Source organism: Lampetra planeri, chromosome 55 (assembly GCF_965212315.1).
Source record: "Lampetra planeri chromosome 55, kcLamPlan1.2.h2, whole genome shotgun sequence".
In the NCBI taxonomy this organism is placed as follows: domain Eukaryota; kingdom Metazoa; phylum Chordata; class Hyperoartia; order Petromyzontiformes; family Petromyzontidae; genus Lampetra; species Lampetra planeri.
In genome coordinates this window covers 2,567,725-2,587,672 of record NC_136161.1, presented here as the reverse complement: position 1 = coordinate 2,587,672, position 19,948 = coordinate 2,567,725, and the positions used below count along the sequence as shown (strand labels likewise).

At 48.1% G+C, this 19,948-nt stretch overlaps 1 protein-coding gene across 2 annotated transcripts in view; it reads left to right on the top strand.

Moving 5' to 3' along the window:
• Positions 1 to 19,948, top strand: part of LOC144735516 (scavenger receptor cysteine-rich domain-containing protein DMBT1-like) — a 376,933-nt gene that overhangs the window by 16,378 nt on the left and 340,607 nt on the right. The gene's annotated exons all lie outside the window — the stretch shown is intronic.

Below are 19,948 nucleotides of genomic sequence, written 5' to 3'. Positions count from 1 at the left end.
CACACTCTCAGACTCACACACATACACTCACTCTCACACTCACAGACTCTCACACACACTCATTCTCACACTCTCAGACTCACACAAACACTATCTCAGACTCACACACACACTCTCTCAGACTCACACACACACACTCACTCTCACACTCTCAGACTCACACACACACTCACTCTCACACTCTCAGACTCACACACACACACTCTCACACTCTCAGACTCACACACACACACTCTCAGACTCACACACACACACTCTCAGACTCACAAACACACACTCACTCTCACACTCTCAGACTCATACACACACTCACTCTCACACTCTCAGACTCACACACACACACTCACTCTCTCAGACTCACACACACACTCACCTCTCACACTTTCAGACTCACACACACACACTCACCCTATCAGACTCACACACACGCTCACTCTCACACTCTCAGACTCACACACATACACTCACTCTCACACTCTTAGACTCACACACACACACACTCACTCTCATACTCTTAGACTCACACACACACTCACTCTCATACTCTTAGACTCACACACACACACTCACTCTCTCAGACTCACACACACACTCACCTCTCACACTTTCAGACTCACACACACACTCACCTCTCACACTTTCAGACTCACACACACACTCACATCTCACACTCTCAGACTCACACTCACATACACTCACTCTCACACTCTCAGACTCACACACACACTCACATCTCACACTCTCAGACTCACACACACCCACTCACTCTCACACTCTCAGACTCACACAAACACACTCTCAGACTCATACACACACACTCTCAGACTCACACACACACACACTCACTCTCACACTCTCAGACTCACACACACACTCACTCTCAGACTCACACACATACACTCACTCTGACACTTTCAGACTCTCACACACACACACACTCAATCTCACACTCTCAGACTCACACACACACACTCACTCTCACACTCTCAGACTCACACACACACACACACTCACTCTCACACTCTCAAACTCACACACACACTCACTCTCAGACTCACACACACACTCACTCTCAGACTCACACACACACTCACGCTCAGACTCACACATATACACTCACTCTGACACTTTCAGACTCTCACACACACACACACTCAATCTCACACTCTCAGACTCACACACACACACACTCACTCTCACACTCTCAGACTCACACACACACTCACTCTCACACTATCAGACTCACACACACACTCATGCTCAGACTCACACACATACACTCACTCTGACACTTTCAGACTCTCACACACACACACACACACTCAATCTCACACTCTCAGACTCACACACACACTCACTCTCACACTCTCAGACTCACACACACACTCACGCTCACACTCTCAGACTCACACACACACATACACTCACACTCTCAGACTCACACACACACACTCACTTTCACACTCTTAGACTCACGCACATGCTCACTCTCACACTCCCAGACTCACACACACTCTCACACACACACTCTCAGACTAACACACACATACACTCACACACACACTCTCAGACTCACACACACACACTCACTCTCTCAGACTCACACACAGGCTCACACTCACACTCTCAGACTCGCACACACACATACACTCACGCTCACATTCTCAGACTCACACACACACTCACGCTCACACTCTCAAACTCACACACACACTCACACACTCTCAGACTCACACACACATACACTCACTCTCACACTCTCAGACTCACACACACACACTCACTCTCTCAGACTCATGCACACGCTAACTCTCACACTCTCAGACTCACACACACACACACACTCTCAGACTCACATACACACACTCACTCTCACACTCTCAGACTCACACACACACTCACTCTCACACTCTCAGACTCACACCCACACTCACTCTCACACTCTCAGACTCACACACACATACTCATGCTCACACTCTTAGACTCACACACACACACACTCACTCTCATACTCTTAGACTCACACACACACACTCACTCTCTTAGACTCGCACACATACACTCACTCTCACACTTTCAAACTCTCACACACACTCACATCTCACACTCTCAGACTCACACACACACTCACATCTCAAACTCTCAGACTCACAGACACACTCACATCTCAAACTCTCAGACTCACACACACATACACTCACTCTCACACTCTCAGACTCACACACACACACTCACTCTCACACTCTTAGACTCACACACACATACACTCACTCTCACACTCTCAAACTCACACACACACACACACACACTCTCAGACTCACACACACACACACACTCTCAGACTCACACACACACACTCACTCTCACACTCTCAGACTCACACACACACTCACTCTCAGACTCACACACATACACTCACTCTGACACTCTCAGACTCTCACACACACACACTCATTCTCACACTCTCAGACTCACACACACATGCTCACTCTCACACTCCCAAACTCACACACATACACTCACTCTCACACTCTTAGACTCACACACACACACTCACACACTCACCTCTCAGACTCACACACATACACTCACTCTCACACTCTCAGACTCACACACACACACTCACTCTCAGACTCACACACACTCACTCTCACACTCTTAGACTCACACACACATACACTCACTCTCAGACTCACACACACACTCACCCTATCAGACTCACACATACGCTCACACTCACACTCTCAGACTCACACACACATACTCATGCTCACACTCTTAGACTCACACACACACACACTCACTCTCATACTCTTAGACTCACACACACACACTCTCTCAGACTCGCACACATACACTCACTCTCACACTTTCAGACTCTCACACACACTCACATCTCACACTCTCAGACTCACACACACACTCACATCTCAAACTCTCAGACTCACAGACACACTCACATCTCAAACTCTCAGACTCACACACACATACACTCACTCTCACACTCTCAGACTCACACACACACACACTCACTCTCACACTCTTAGACTCACACACACATACACTCACTCTCACACTCTCAAACTCACACACACACACACTCTCAGACTCACACACACACTCACTCTCACACTCTCAGACTCACACACACACTCACTCTCAGACTCACACACATACACTCACTCTGACACTCTCAGACTCTCACACACACACACTCATTCTCACACTCTCAGACTCACACACACACTCACTCTCACACTCTCAGACTCACACACACACACTCACGCTCACACTCTCAGACTCACACACACACTCACACTCACTTTCACACTCTTAGACTCACACACATGCTCACTCTCACACTCCCAGACTCACACACATACACTCACTCTCACACTCTTAGACTCACACACACACACTCACACACTCACCTCTCAGACTCACACACATACACTCACTCTCACACTCTCAGACTCACACACACACACTCACTCTCAGACTCACACACACTCACTCTCACACTCTTAGACTCACACACACATACACTCACTCTCAGACTCACACACACACTCACCCTATCAGACTCACACATACGCTCACTCTCACACTCTCAGACTCACACACATACACTCACTCTCACACTCACAGACTCTCACACACACTCATTCTCACACTCTCAGACTCACACAAACACTATCTCAGACTCACACACACACTCTCTCAGACTCACACACACACACTCACTCTCACACTCTCAGACTCACACACACACTCACTCTCACACTCTCAGACTCACACACACACACACACACTCTCACTCTCAGACTCACACAAACACACTCTCAGACTCATACACACACACTCTCAGACTCACACACACACACACTCACTCTCACACTCTCAGACTCACACACACACTCACTCTCAGACTCACACACATACACTCACTCTGACACTTTCAGACTCTCACACACACACACACTCAATCTCACACTCTCAGACTCACACACACACACTCACTCTCACACTCTCAGACTCACACACACACACACACTCACTCTCACACTCTCAAACTCACACACACACTCACTCTCAGACTCACACACACACTCACTCTCAGACTCTCAGACTCACACACACACTCACGCTCAGACTCACACATATACACTCACTCTGACACTTTCAGACTCTCACACACACACACACTCAATCTCACACTCTCAGACTCACACACACACACACTCACTCTCACACTCTCAGACTCACACACACACTCACTCTCACACTATCAGACTCACACACACACTCATGCTCAGACTCACACACATACACTCACTCTGACACTTTCAGACTCTCACACACACACACACACTCAATCTCACACTCTCAGACTCACACACACACTCACTCTCACACTCTCAGACTCACACACACACTCACGCTCACACTCTCAGACTCACACACACACATACACTCACACTCTCAGACTCACACACACACACTCACTTTCACACTCTTAGACTCACGCACATGCTCACTCTCACACTCCCAGACTCACACACACTCTCACACACACACTCTCAGACTAACACACACATACACTCACACACACACTCTCAGACTCACACACACACACTCACTCTCTCAGACTCACACACAGGCTCACACTCACACTCTCAGACTCGCACACACACATACACTCACGCTCACATTCTCAGACTCACACACACACTCACGCTCACACTCTCAAACTCACACACACACTCACACACTCTCAGACTCACACACACATACACTCACTCTCACACTCTCAGACTCACACACATACACTCACTCTCTCAGACTCATGCACACGCTAACTCTCACACTCTCAGACTCACACACATACACTCACTCTCACACTCTCAGACTCACACACACACACACACTCTCAGACTCACATACACACACTCACTCTCACACTCTCAGACTCACACACACACTCACTCTCACACTCTCAGACTCACACCCACACTCACTCTCACACTCTCAGACTCACACACACATACTCATGCTCACACTCTTAGACTCACACACACACACTCACTCTCATACTCTTAGACTCACACACACACACTCACTCTCTCAGACTCGCACACATACACTCACTCTCACACTTTCAAACTCTCACACACACTCACATCTCACACTCTCAGACTCACACACACACTCACATCTCAAACTCTCAGACTCACAGACACACTCACATCTCAAACTCTCAGACTCACACACACATACACTCACTCTCACACTCTCAGACTCACACACACACACTCACTCTCACACTCTTAGACTCACACACACATACACTCACTCTCACACTCTCAAACTCACACACACACACACACACACTCTCAGACTCACACACACACACACACTCTCAGACTCACACACACACACTCACTCTCACACTCTCAGACTCACACACACACTCACTCTCAGACTCACACACATACACTCACTCTGACACTCTCAGACTCTCACACACACACACTCATTCTCACACTCTCAGACTCACACACACATGCTCACTCTCACACTCCCAAACTCACACACATACACTCACTCTCACACTCTTAGACTCACACACACACACTCACACACTCACCTCTCAGACTCACACACATACACTCACTCTCACACTCTCAGACTCACACACACACACTCACTCTCAGACTCACACACACTCACTCTCACACTCTTAGACTCACACACACACACACTCACTCTCATACTCTTAGACTCACACACACACACTCACTCTCTCAGACTCGCACACATACACTCACTCTCACACTTTCAGACTCTCACACACACTCACATCTCACACTCTCAGACTCACACACACACTCACATCTCAAACTCTCAGACTCACAGACACACTCACATCTCAAACTCTCAGACTCACACACACATACACTCACTCTCACACTCTCAGACTCACACACACACACTCACTCTCACACTCTTAGACTCACACACACATACACTCACTCTCACACTCTCAAACTCACACACACACACACACTCTCAGACTCACACACACACACACACTCTCAGACTCACACACACACACTCACTCTCACACTCTCAGACTCACACACACACTCACTCTCAGACTCACACACATACACTCACTCTGACACTCTCAGACTCTCACACACACACACTCATTCTCACACTCTCAGACTCACACACACATGCTCACTCTCACACTCCCAAACTCACACACATACACTCACTCTCACACTCTTAGACTCACACACACACACTCACACACTCACCTCTCAGACTCACACACATACACTCACTCTCACACTCTCAGACTCACACACACACACTCACTCTCAGACTCACACACACTCACTCTCACACTCTTAGACTCACACACACATACACTCACTCTCAGACTCACACACACACTCACCCTATCAGACTCACACATACGCTCACTCTCACACTCTCAGACTCACACACACATACTCATGCTCACACTCTTAGACTCACACACACACACACTCACTCTCATACTCTTAGACTCACACACACACACTCACTCTCTCAGACTCGCACACATACACTCACTCTCACACTTTCAGACTCTCACACACACTCACATCTGACACTCTCAGACTCACACACACACTCACATCTCAAACTCTCAGACTCACAGACACACTCACATCTCAAACTCTCAGACTCACACACACATACACTCACTCTCACACTCTCAGACTCACACACACACACACTCACTCTCACACTCTTAGACTCACACACACATACACTCACTCTCACACTCACAAACTCACACACACACACACTCTCAGACTCACACACACACTCACTCTCACACTCTCAGACTCACACACACACTCACTCTCAGACTCACACACATACACTCACTCTGACACTCTCAGACTCTCACACACACACACTCATTCTCACACTCTCAGACTCACACACACACTCACTCTCACACTCTCAGACTCACACACACACACTCACGCTCACACTCTCAGACTCACACACACACTCACACTCACTTTCACACTCTTAGACTCACACACATGCTCACTCTCACACTCCCAGACTCACACACATACACTCACTCTCACACTCTTAGACTCACACACACACACTCACACACTCACCTCTCAGACTCACACACATACACTCACTCTCACACTCTCAGACTCACACACACACACTCACTCTCAGACTCACACACACTCACTCTCACACTCTTAGACTCACACACACATACACTCACTCTCAGACTCACACACACACTCACCCTATCAGACTCACACATACGCTCACTCTCACACTCTCAGACTCACACACATACACTCACTCTCACACTCACAGACTCTCACACACACTCATTCTCACACTCTCAGACTCACACAAACACTATCTCAGACTCACACACACACTCTCTCAGACTCACACACACACACTCACTCTCACACTCTCAGACTCACACACACACTCACTCTCACACTCTCAGACTCACACACACACACACACACTCTCACTCTCAGACTCACACAAACACACTCTCAGACTCATACACACACACTCTCAGACTCACACACACACACACTCACTCTCACACTCTCAGACTCACACACACACTCACTCTCAGACTCACACACATACACTCACTCTGACACTTTCAGACTCTCACACACACACACACTCAATCTCACACTCTCAGACTCACACACACACACTCACTCTCACACTCTCAGACTCACACACACACACACTCACTCTCACACTCTCAAACTCACACACACACTCACTCTCAGACTCACACACACACTCACTCTCAGACTCTCAGACTCACACACACACTCACGCTCAGACTCACACATATACACTCACTCTGACACTTTCAGACTCTCACACACACACACACTCAATCTCACACTCTCAGACTCACACACACACACACTCACTCTCACACTCTCAGACTCACACACACACTCACTCTCACACTATCAGACTCACACACACACTCATGCTCAGACTCACACACATACACTCACTCTGACACTTTCAGACTCTCACACACACACACACACTCAATCTCACACTCTCAGACTCACACACACACTCACTCTCACACTCTCAGACTCACACACACACTCACGCTCACACTCTCAGACTCACACACACACATACACTCACACTCTCAGACTCACACACACACACTCACTTTCACACTCTTAGACTCACGCACATGCTCACTCTCACACTCCCAGACTCACACACACTCTCACACACACACTCTCAGACTAACACACACATACACTCACACACACACTCTCAGACTCACACACACACACTCACTCTCTCAGACTCACACACAGGCTCACACTCACACTCTCAGACTCGCACACACACATACACTCACGCTCACATTCTCAGACTCACACACACACTCACGCTCACACTCTCAAACTCACACACACACTCACACACTCTCAGACTCACACACACATACACTCACTCTCACACTCTCAGACTCACACACATACACTCACTCTCTCAGACTCATGCACACGCTAACTCTCACACTCTCAGACTCACACACATACACTCACTCTCACACTCTCAGACTCACACACACACACACACTCTCAGACTCACATACACACACTCACTCTCACACTCTCAGACTCACACACACACTCACTCTCACACTCTCAGACTCACACCCACACTCACTCTCACACTCTCAGACTCACACACACATACTCATGCTCACACTCTTAGACTCACACACACACACACTCACTCTCATACTCTTAGACTCACACACACACACTCACTCTCTCAGACTCGCACACATACACTCACTCTCACACTTTCAAACTCTCACACACACTCACATCTCACACTCTCAGACTCACACACACACTCACATCTCAAACTCTCAGACTCACAGACACACTCACATCTCAAACTCTCAGACTCACACACACATACACTCACTCTCACACTCTCAGACTCACACACACACACTCACTCTCACACTCTTAGACTCACACACACATACACTCACTCTCACACTCTCAAACTCACACACACACACACACACACTCTCAGACTCACACACACACACACACTCTCAGACTCACACACACACACTCACTCTCACACTCTCAGACTCACACACACACTCACTCTCAGACTCACACACATACACTCACTCTGACACTCTCAGACTCTCACACACACACACTCATTCTCACACTCTCAGACTCACACACACATGCTCACTCTCACACTCCCAAACTCACACACATACACTCACTCTCACACTCTTAGACTCACACACACACACTCACACACTCACCTCTCAGACTCACACACATACACTCACTCTCACACTCTCAGACTCACACACACACACTCACTCTCACACTCTTAGACTCACACACACATACACTCACTCTCAGACTCACACACACACTCACCCTATCAGACTCACACATACGCTCACTCTCACACTCTCAGACTCACACACACATACTCATGCTCACACTCTTAGACTCACACACACACACACTCACTCTCATACTCTTAGACTCACACACACACACTCACTCTCTCAGACTCGCACACATACACTCACTCTCACACTTTCAGACTCTCACACACACTCACATCTCACACTCTCAGACTCACACACACACTCACATCTCAAACTCTCAGACTCACAGACACACTCACATCTCAAACTCTCAGACTCACACACACATACACTCACTCTCACACTCTCAGACTCACACACACACACACTCACTCTCACACTCTTAGACTCACACACACATACACTCACTCTCACACTCTCAAACTCACACACACACACACTCTCAGACTCACACACACACTCACTCTCACACTCTCAGACTCACACACACACTCACTCTCAGACTCACACACATACACTCACTCTGACACTCTCAGACTCTCACACACACACACTCATTCTCACACTCTCAGACTCACACACACACTCACTCTCACACTCTCAGACTCACACACACACACTCACGCTCACACTCTCAGACTCACACACACACTCACACTCACTTTCACACTCTTAGACTCACACACATGCTCACTCTCACACTCCCAGACTCACACACATACACTCACTCTCACACTCTTAGACTCACACACACACACTCACACACTCACCTCTCAGACTCACACACATACACTCACTCTCACACTCTCAGACTCACACACACACACTCACTCTCAGACTCACACACACTCACTCTCACACTCTTAGACTCACACACACATACACTCACTCTCAGACTCACACACACACTCACCCTATCAGACTCACACATACGCTCACTCTCACACTCTCAGACTCACACACATACACTCACTCTCACACTCACAGACTCTCACACACACTCATTCTCACACTCTCAGACTCACACAAACACTATCTCAGACTCACACACACACTCTCTCAGACTCACACACACACACTCACTCTCACACTCTCAGACTCACACACACACTCACTCTCACACTCTCAGACTCACACACACACACACACACTCTCACACTCTCAGACTCACACACACACACTCTCAGACTCACACACACACACTCTCAGACTCACAAACACACACTCACTCTCACACTCTCAGACTCATACACACACTCACTCTCACACTCTCAGACTCACACACACACACTCACTCTCTCAGACTCACACACACACTCACCTCTCACACTTTCAGACTCACACACACACACTCACTCTCTCAGACTCACACACACACTCACCTCTCACACTTTCAGACTCACACACACACACTCACCCTATCAGACTCACACACACGCTCACTCTCACACTCTCAGACTCACACACATACACTCACTCTCACACTCTTAGACTCACACACACACACACTCACTCTCATACTCTTAGACTCACACACACACACTCACTCTCATACTCTTAGACTCACACACACACACTCACTCTCTCAGACTCACACACACACTCACCTCTCACACTTTCAGACTCACACACACACTCACCTCTCACACTTTCAGACTCACACACACACTCACATCTCACACTCTCAGACTCACACTCACATACACTCACTCTCACACTCTCAGACTCACACACACACTCACATCTCACACTCTCAGACTCACACACACCCACTCACTCTCACACTCTCAGACTCACACAAACACACTCTCAGACTCATACACACACACTCTCAGACTCACACACACACACACTCACTCTCACACTCTCAGACTCACACACACACTCACTCTCAGACTCACACACATACACTCACTCTGACACTTTCAGACTCTCACACACACACACACTCAATCTCACACTCTCAGACTCACACACACACACTCACTCTCACACTCTCAGACTCACACACACACTCACTCTCACACTCTCAAACTCACACACACTCACTCTCAGACTCACACACACACTCACTCTCAGACTCTCAGACTCACACACACACTCACGCTCAGACTCACACATATACACTCACTCTGACACTTTCAGACTCTCACACACACACACACTCAATCTCACACTCTCAGACTCACACACACACACACTCACTCTCACACTCTCAGACTCACACACACACTCACTCTCACACTCTCAGACTCACACACACACTCATGCTCAGACTCACACACATACACTCACTCTGACACTTTCAGACTCACACACACACACTCACTCTCAGACTCACACACACTCACTCTCACACTCTTAGACTCACACACACATACACTCACTCTCAGACTCACACACACACTCACCCTATCAGACTCACACATACGCTCACTCTCACACTCTCAGACTCACACACATACACTCACTCTCACACTCACAGACTCTCACACACACTCATTCTCACACTCTCAGACTCACACAAACACTATCTCAGACTCACACACACACTCTCTCAGACTCACACACACACACTCACTCTCACACTCTCAGACTCACACACACACTCACTCTCACACTCTCAGACTCACACACACACACACACACTCTCACTCTCAGACTCACACAAACACACTCTCAGACTCATACACACACACTCTCAGACTCACACACACACACACTCACTCTCACACTCTCAGACTCACACACACACTCACTCTCAGACTCACACACATACACTCACTCTGACACTTTCAGACTCTCACACACACACACACTCAATCTCACACTCTCAGACTCACACACACACACTCACTCTCACACTCTCAGACTCACACACACACACACTCACTCTCACACTCTCAAACTCACACACACACTCACTCTCAGACTCACACACACACTCACTCTCAGACTCTCAGACTCACACACACACTCACGCTCAGACTCACACATATACACTCACTCTGACACTTTCAGACTCTCACACACACACACACTCAATCTCACACTCTCAGACTCACACACACACACACTCACTCTCACACTCTCAGACTCACACACACACTCACTCTCACACTATCAGACTCACACACACACTCATGCTCAGACTCACACACATACACTCACTCTGACACTTTCAGACTCTCACACACACACACACACTCAATCTCACACTCTCAGACTCACACACACACTCACTCTCACACTCTCAGACTCACACACACACTCACGCTCACACTCTCAGACTCACACACACACATACACTCACACTCTCAGACTCACACACACACACTCACTTTCACACTCTTAGACTCACGCACATGCTCACTCTCACACTCCCAGACTCACACACACTCTCACACACACACTCTCAGACTAACACACACATACACTCACACACACACTCTCAGACTCACACACACACACTCACTCTCTCAGACTCACACACAGGCTCACACTCACACTCTCAGACTCGCACACACACATACACTCACGCTCACATTCTCAGACTCACACACACACTCACGCTCACACTCTCAAACTCACACACACACTCACACACTCTCAGACTCACACACACATACACTCACTCTCACACTCTCAGACTCACACACATACACTCACTCTCTCAGACTCATGCACACGCTAACTCTCACACTCTCAGACTCACACACATACACTCACTCTCACACTCTCAGACTCACACACACACACACACTCTCAGACTCACATACACACACTCACTCTCACACTCTCAGACTCACACACACACTCACTCTCACACTCTCAGACTCACACCCACACTCACTCTCACACTCTCAGACTCACACACACATACTCATGCTCACACTCTTAGACTCACACACACACACACTCACTCTCATACTCTTAGACTCACACACACACACTCACTCTCTCAGACTCGCACACATACACTCACTCTCACACTTTCAAACTCTCACACACACTCACATCTCACACTCTCAGACTCACACACACACTCACATCTCAAACTCTCAGACTCACAGACACACTCACATCTCAAACTCTCAGACTCACACACACATACACTCACTCTCACACTCTCAGACTCACACACACACACTCACTCTCACACTCTTAGACTCACACACACATACACTCACTCTCACACTCTCAAACTCACACACACACACACACACACTCTCAGACTCACACACACACACACACTCTCAGACTCACACACACACACTCACTCTCACACTCTCAGACTCACACACACACTCACTCTCAGACTCACACACATACACTCACTCTGACACTCTCAGACTCTCACACACACACACTCATTCTCACACTCTCAGACTCACACACACATGCTCACTCTCACACTCCCAAACTCACACACATACACTCACTCTCACACTCTTAGACTCACACACACACACTCACACACTCACCTCTCAGACTCACACACATACACTCACTCTCACACTCTCAGACTCACACACACACACTCACTCTCACACTCTTAGACTCACACACACATACACTCACTCTCAGACTCACACACACACTCACCCTATCAGACTCACACATACGCTCACTCTCACACTCTCAGACTCACACACACATACTCATGCTCACACTCTTAGACTCACACACACACACACTCACTCTCATACTCTTAGACTCACACACACACACTCACTCTCTCAGACTCGCACACATACACTCACTCTCACACTTTCAGACTCTCACACACACTCACATCTCACACTCTCAGACTCACACACACACTCACATCTCAAACTCTCAGACTCACAGACACACTCACATCTCAAACTCTCAGACTCACACACACATACACTCACTCTCACACTCTCAGACTCACACACACACACACTCACTCTCACACTCTTAGACTCACACACACATACACTCACTCTCACACTCTCAAACTCACACACACACACACTCTCAGACTCACACACACACTCACTCTCACACTCTCAGACTCACACACACACTCACTCTCAGACTCACACACATACACTCACTCTGACACTCTCAGACTCTCACACACACACACTCATTCTCACACTCTCAGACTCACACACACACTCACTCTCACACTCTCAGACTCACACACACACACTCACGCTCACACTCTCAGACTCACACACACACTCACACTCACTTTCACACTCTTAGACTCACACACATGCTCACTCTCACACTCCCAGACTCACACACATACACTCACTCTCACACTCTTAGACTCACACACACACACTCACACACTCACCTCTCAGACTCACACACATACACTCACTCTCACACTCTCAGACTCACACACACACACTCACTCTCAGACTCACACACACTCACTCTCACACTCTTAGACTCACACACACATACACTCACTCTCAGACTCACACACACACTCACCCTATCAGACTCACACATACGCTCACTCTCACACTCTCAGACTCACACACATACACTCACTCTCACACTCACAGACTCTCACACACACTCATTCTCACACTCTCAGACTCACACAAACACTATCTCAGACTCACACACACACTCTCTCAGACTCACACACACACACTCACTCTCACACTCTCAGACTCACACACACACTCACTCTCACACTCTCAGACTCACACACACACACACACACTCTCACACTCTCAGACTCACACACACACACTCTCAGACTCACACACACACACTCTCAGACTCACAAACACACACTCACTCTCACACTCTCAGACTCATACACACACTCACTCTCACACTCTCAGACTCACACACACACACTCACTCTCTCAGACTCACACACACACTCACCTCTCACACTTTCAGACTCACACACACACACTCACTCTCTCAGACTCACACACACACTCACCTCTCACACTTTCAGACTCACACACACACACTCACCCTATCAGACTCACACACACGCTCACTCTCACACTCTCAGACTCACACACATACACTCACTCTCACACTCTTAGACTCACACACACACACACTCACTCTCATACTCTTAGACTCACACACACACACTCACTCTCATACTCTTAGACTCACACACACACACTCACTCTCTCAGACTCACACACACACTCACCTCTCACACTTTCAGACTCACACACACACTCACCTCTCACACTTTCAGACTCACACACACACTCACATCTCACACTCTCAGACTCACACTCACATACACTCACTCTCACACTCTCAGACTCACACACACACTCACATCTCACACTCTCAGACTCACACACACCCACTCACTCTCACACTCTCAGACTCACACAAACACACTCTCAGACTCATACACACACACTCTCAGACTCACACACACACACACTCACTCTCACACTCTCAGACTCACACACACACTCACTCTCAGACTCACACACATACACTCACTCTGACACTTTCAGACTCTCACACACACACACACTCAATCTCACACTCTCAGACTCACACACACACACTCACTCTCACACTCTCAGACTCACACACACACTCACTCTCACACTCTCAAACTCACACACACTCACTCTCAGACTCACACACACACTCACTCTCAGACTCTCAGACTCACACACACACTCACGCTCAGACTCACACATATACACTCACTCTGACACTTTCAGACTCTCACACACACACACACTCAATCTCACACTCTCAGACTCACACACACACACACTCACTCTCACACTCTCAGACTCACACACACACTCACTCTCACACTCTCAGACTCACACACACACTCATGCTCAGACTCACACACATACACTCACTCTGACACTTTCAGACTCTCACACACACACACGCACTCAATCTCACACTCTCAGACTCACACACACACTCACTCTCACACTCTCAGACTCACACACACACTCACGCTCACACTCTCAGACTCACACACACACATACACTCACACTCTCAGACTCACACACACACACTCACTTTCACACTCTTAGACTCACGCACATGCTCACTCTCACACTCCCAGACTCACACACACTCTCACACACACACTCTCAGACTCACACACACATACACTCACACACACACTCTCAGACTCACACACACACACTCACTCTCTCAGACTCACACACAGGCTCACACTCACACTCTCAGACTCGCACACACACATACACTCACGCTCACATTCTCAGACTCACACACACACTCACGCTCACACTCTCAAACTCACACACACACTCACACACTCTCAGACTCACACACACATACACTCACTCTCACACTCTCAGACTCACACACACACACTCACTCTCTCAGACTCATGCACACGCTAACTCTCACACTCTCAGACTCACACACATACACTCACTCTCACACTCTCAGACTCACACACACACACACACTCTCAGACTCACATACACACACTCACTCTCACACTCTCAGACTCACACACACACTCACTCTCACACTCTCAGACTCACACCCACACTCACTCTCACACTCTCAGACTCACACACACATACTCATGCTCACACTCTTAGACTCACACACACACACACTCACTCTCATACTCTTAGACTCACACACACACACTCACTCTCTCAGACTCGCACACATACACTCACTCTCACACTTTCAGACTCTCACACACACTCACATCTCACACTCTCAGACTCACACACACACTCACATCTCAAACTCTCAGACTCACAGACACACTCACATCTCAAACTCTCAGACTCACACACACATACACTCACTCTCACACTCTCAGACTCACACACACACACTCACTCTCACACTCTTAGACTCACACACACATACACTCACTCTCACACTCTCAAACTCACACACACACACACACACACTCTCAGACTCACACACACACACACTCTCAGACTCAAACACACACACTCACTCTCACACTCTCAGACTCACACACACACTCACTCTCAGACTCACACACATACACTCACTCTGACACTCTCAGACTCTCACACACACACACTCATTCTCACACTCTCAGACTCACACACACATGCTCACTCTCACACTCCCAAACTCACACACATACACTCACTCTCACACTCTTAGACTCACACACACACACTCACACACTCACCTCTCAGACTCACACACATACACTCACTCTCACACTCTCAGACTCACACACACACACTCACTCTCAGACTCACACACACTCACTCTCACACTCTTAGACTCACACACACATACACTCACTCTCAGACTCACACACACACTCACCCTATCAGACTCACACATACGCTCACTCTCACACTCTCAGACTCACACACATACACTCACTCTCACACTCACAGACTCTCACACACACTCATTCTCACACTCTCAGACTCACACAAACACTATCTCAGACTCACACACACACTCTCTCAGACTCACACACACACACTCACTCTCACACTCTCAGACTCACACACACACTCACTCTCACACTCTCAGACTCACACACACACACACACACACTCTCTCACACTCTCAGACTCACACACACACACTCTCAAGACTCACACACACACACTCTCAGACTCACAAACACACACTCACTCTCACACTCTCAGACTCATACACACACTCACTATCACACTCTCAGACTCACACACACACACTCACTCTCTCAGACTCACACACACACTCACCTCTCACACTTTCAGACTCACACACACACACTCACCCTATCAGACTCACACACACGCTCACTCTCACACTCTCAGACTCACACACATACACTCACTCTCACACTCTTAGACTCACACACACACACACTCACTCTCATACTCTTAGACTCACACACACACACTCACTCTCATACTCTTAGACTCACACACACACACTCACTCTCTCAGACTCACACACACACTCACCTCTAACACTTTCAGACTCACACACACACTCACCTCTCACACTTTCAGACTCACACACACACTCACATCTCACACTCTCAGACTCACACTCACATACACTCACTCTCACACTCTCAGACTCACACGCACACTCACATCTCACACTCTCAGACTCACACACACCCACTCACTCTCACACTCTCAGACTCACACAAACACACTCTCAGACTCATACACACACACTCTCAGACTCACACACACACACTCACTCTCACACTCTCAGACTCACACACACACACACACTCACTCTCACACTCTCAAACTCACACACACACTCACTCTCAGACTCACACACACACTCACTCTCAGACTCACACACACACTCACGCTCAGACTCACACATATACACTCACTCTGACACTTTCAGACTCTCACACACACACACACTCAATCTCACACTCTCAGACTCACACACACACACACTCACTCTCACACTCTCAGACTCACACACACACTCACTCTCACACTCTCAGACTCACACACACACTCATGCTCAGACTCACACACATACACTCACTCTGACACTTTCAGACTCTCACACACACACACACACACACTCAATCTCACACTCTCAGACTCACACACACACTCACTCTCACACTCTCAGACTCACACACACACTCACGCTCACACTCTCAGACTCACACACACACATACACTCACACTCTCAGACTCACACACACACACTCACTTTCACACTCTTAGACTCACGCACATGCTCACTCTCACACTCCCAGACTCACACACACTCTCACACACACACTCTCAGACTCACACACACATACACTCACACACACACTCTCAGACTCACACACACACACTCACTCTCTCAGACTCACACACAGGCTCACACTCACACTCTCAGACTCGCACACATACACTCACTCTCACACTCTCAGACTGACACACACACACTCTCAGACTCACACACACACACTCTTAGACTCACAAACACACACTCACTCTCACACTCTCAGACTCATACACACACTCACTCTCACACTCTCAGACTCACACACATACACTCACTCTCACACTCTCAGACTCACACACACACACTCTCACACTCTCAGACTGACACACACACACTCTCAGACTCACACACACACACTCTCAGACTCACAAACACACACTCACTCTCACACTCTCAGACTCATACACACACTCACTCTCACACTCTCAGACTCACACACACACACTCACTCTCTCAGACTCGCACACATACACTCACTCTCACACTTTCAGACTCTCACACACACTCACATCTCACACTCTCAGACTCACACACACACTCACATCTCACACTCTCAGTCTCACAGACACACTCACATCTCAAACTCTCAGACTCACACACACATACACTCACTCTCACACTCTCAGACTCACACACACACACTCACTCTCACACTCTTAGACTCACACACACATACACTCACCCTCACACTCTCAGACTCACACACACACACTCTCAGA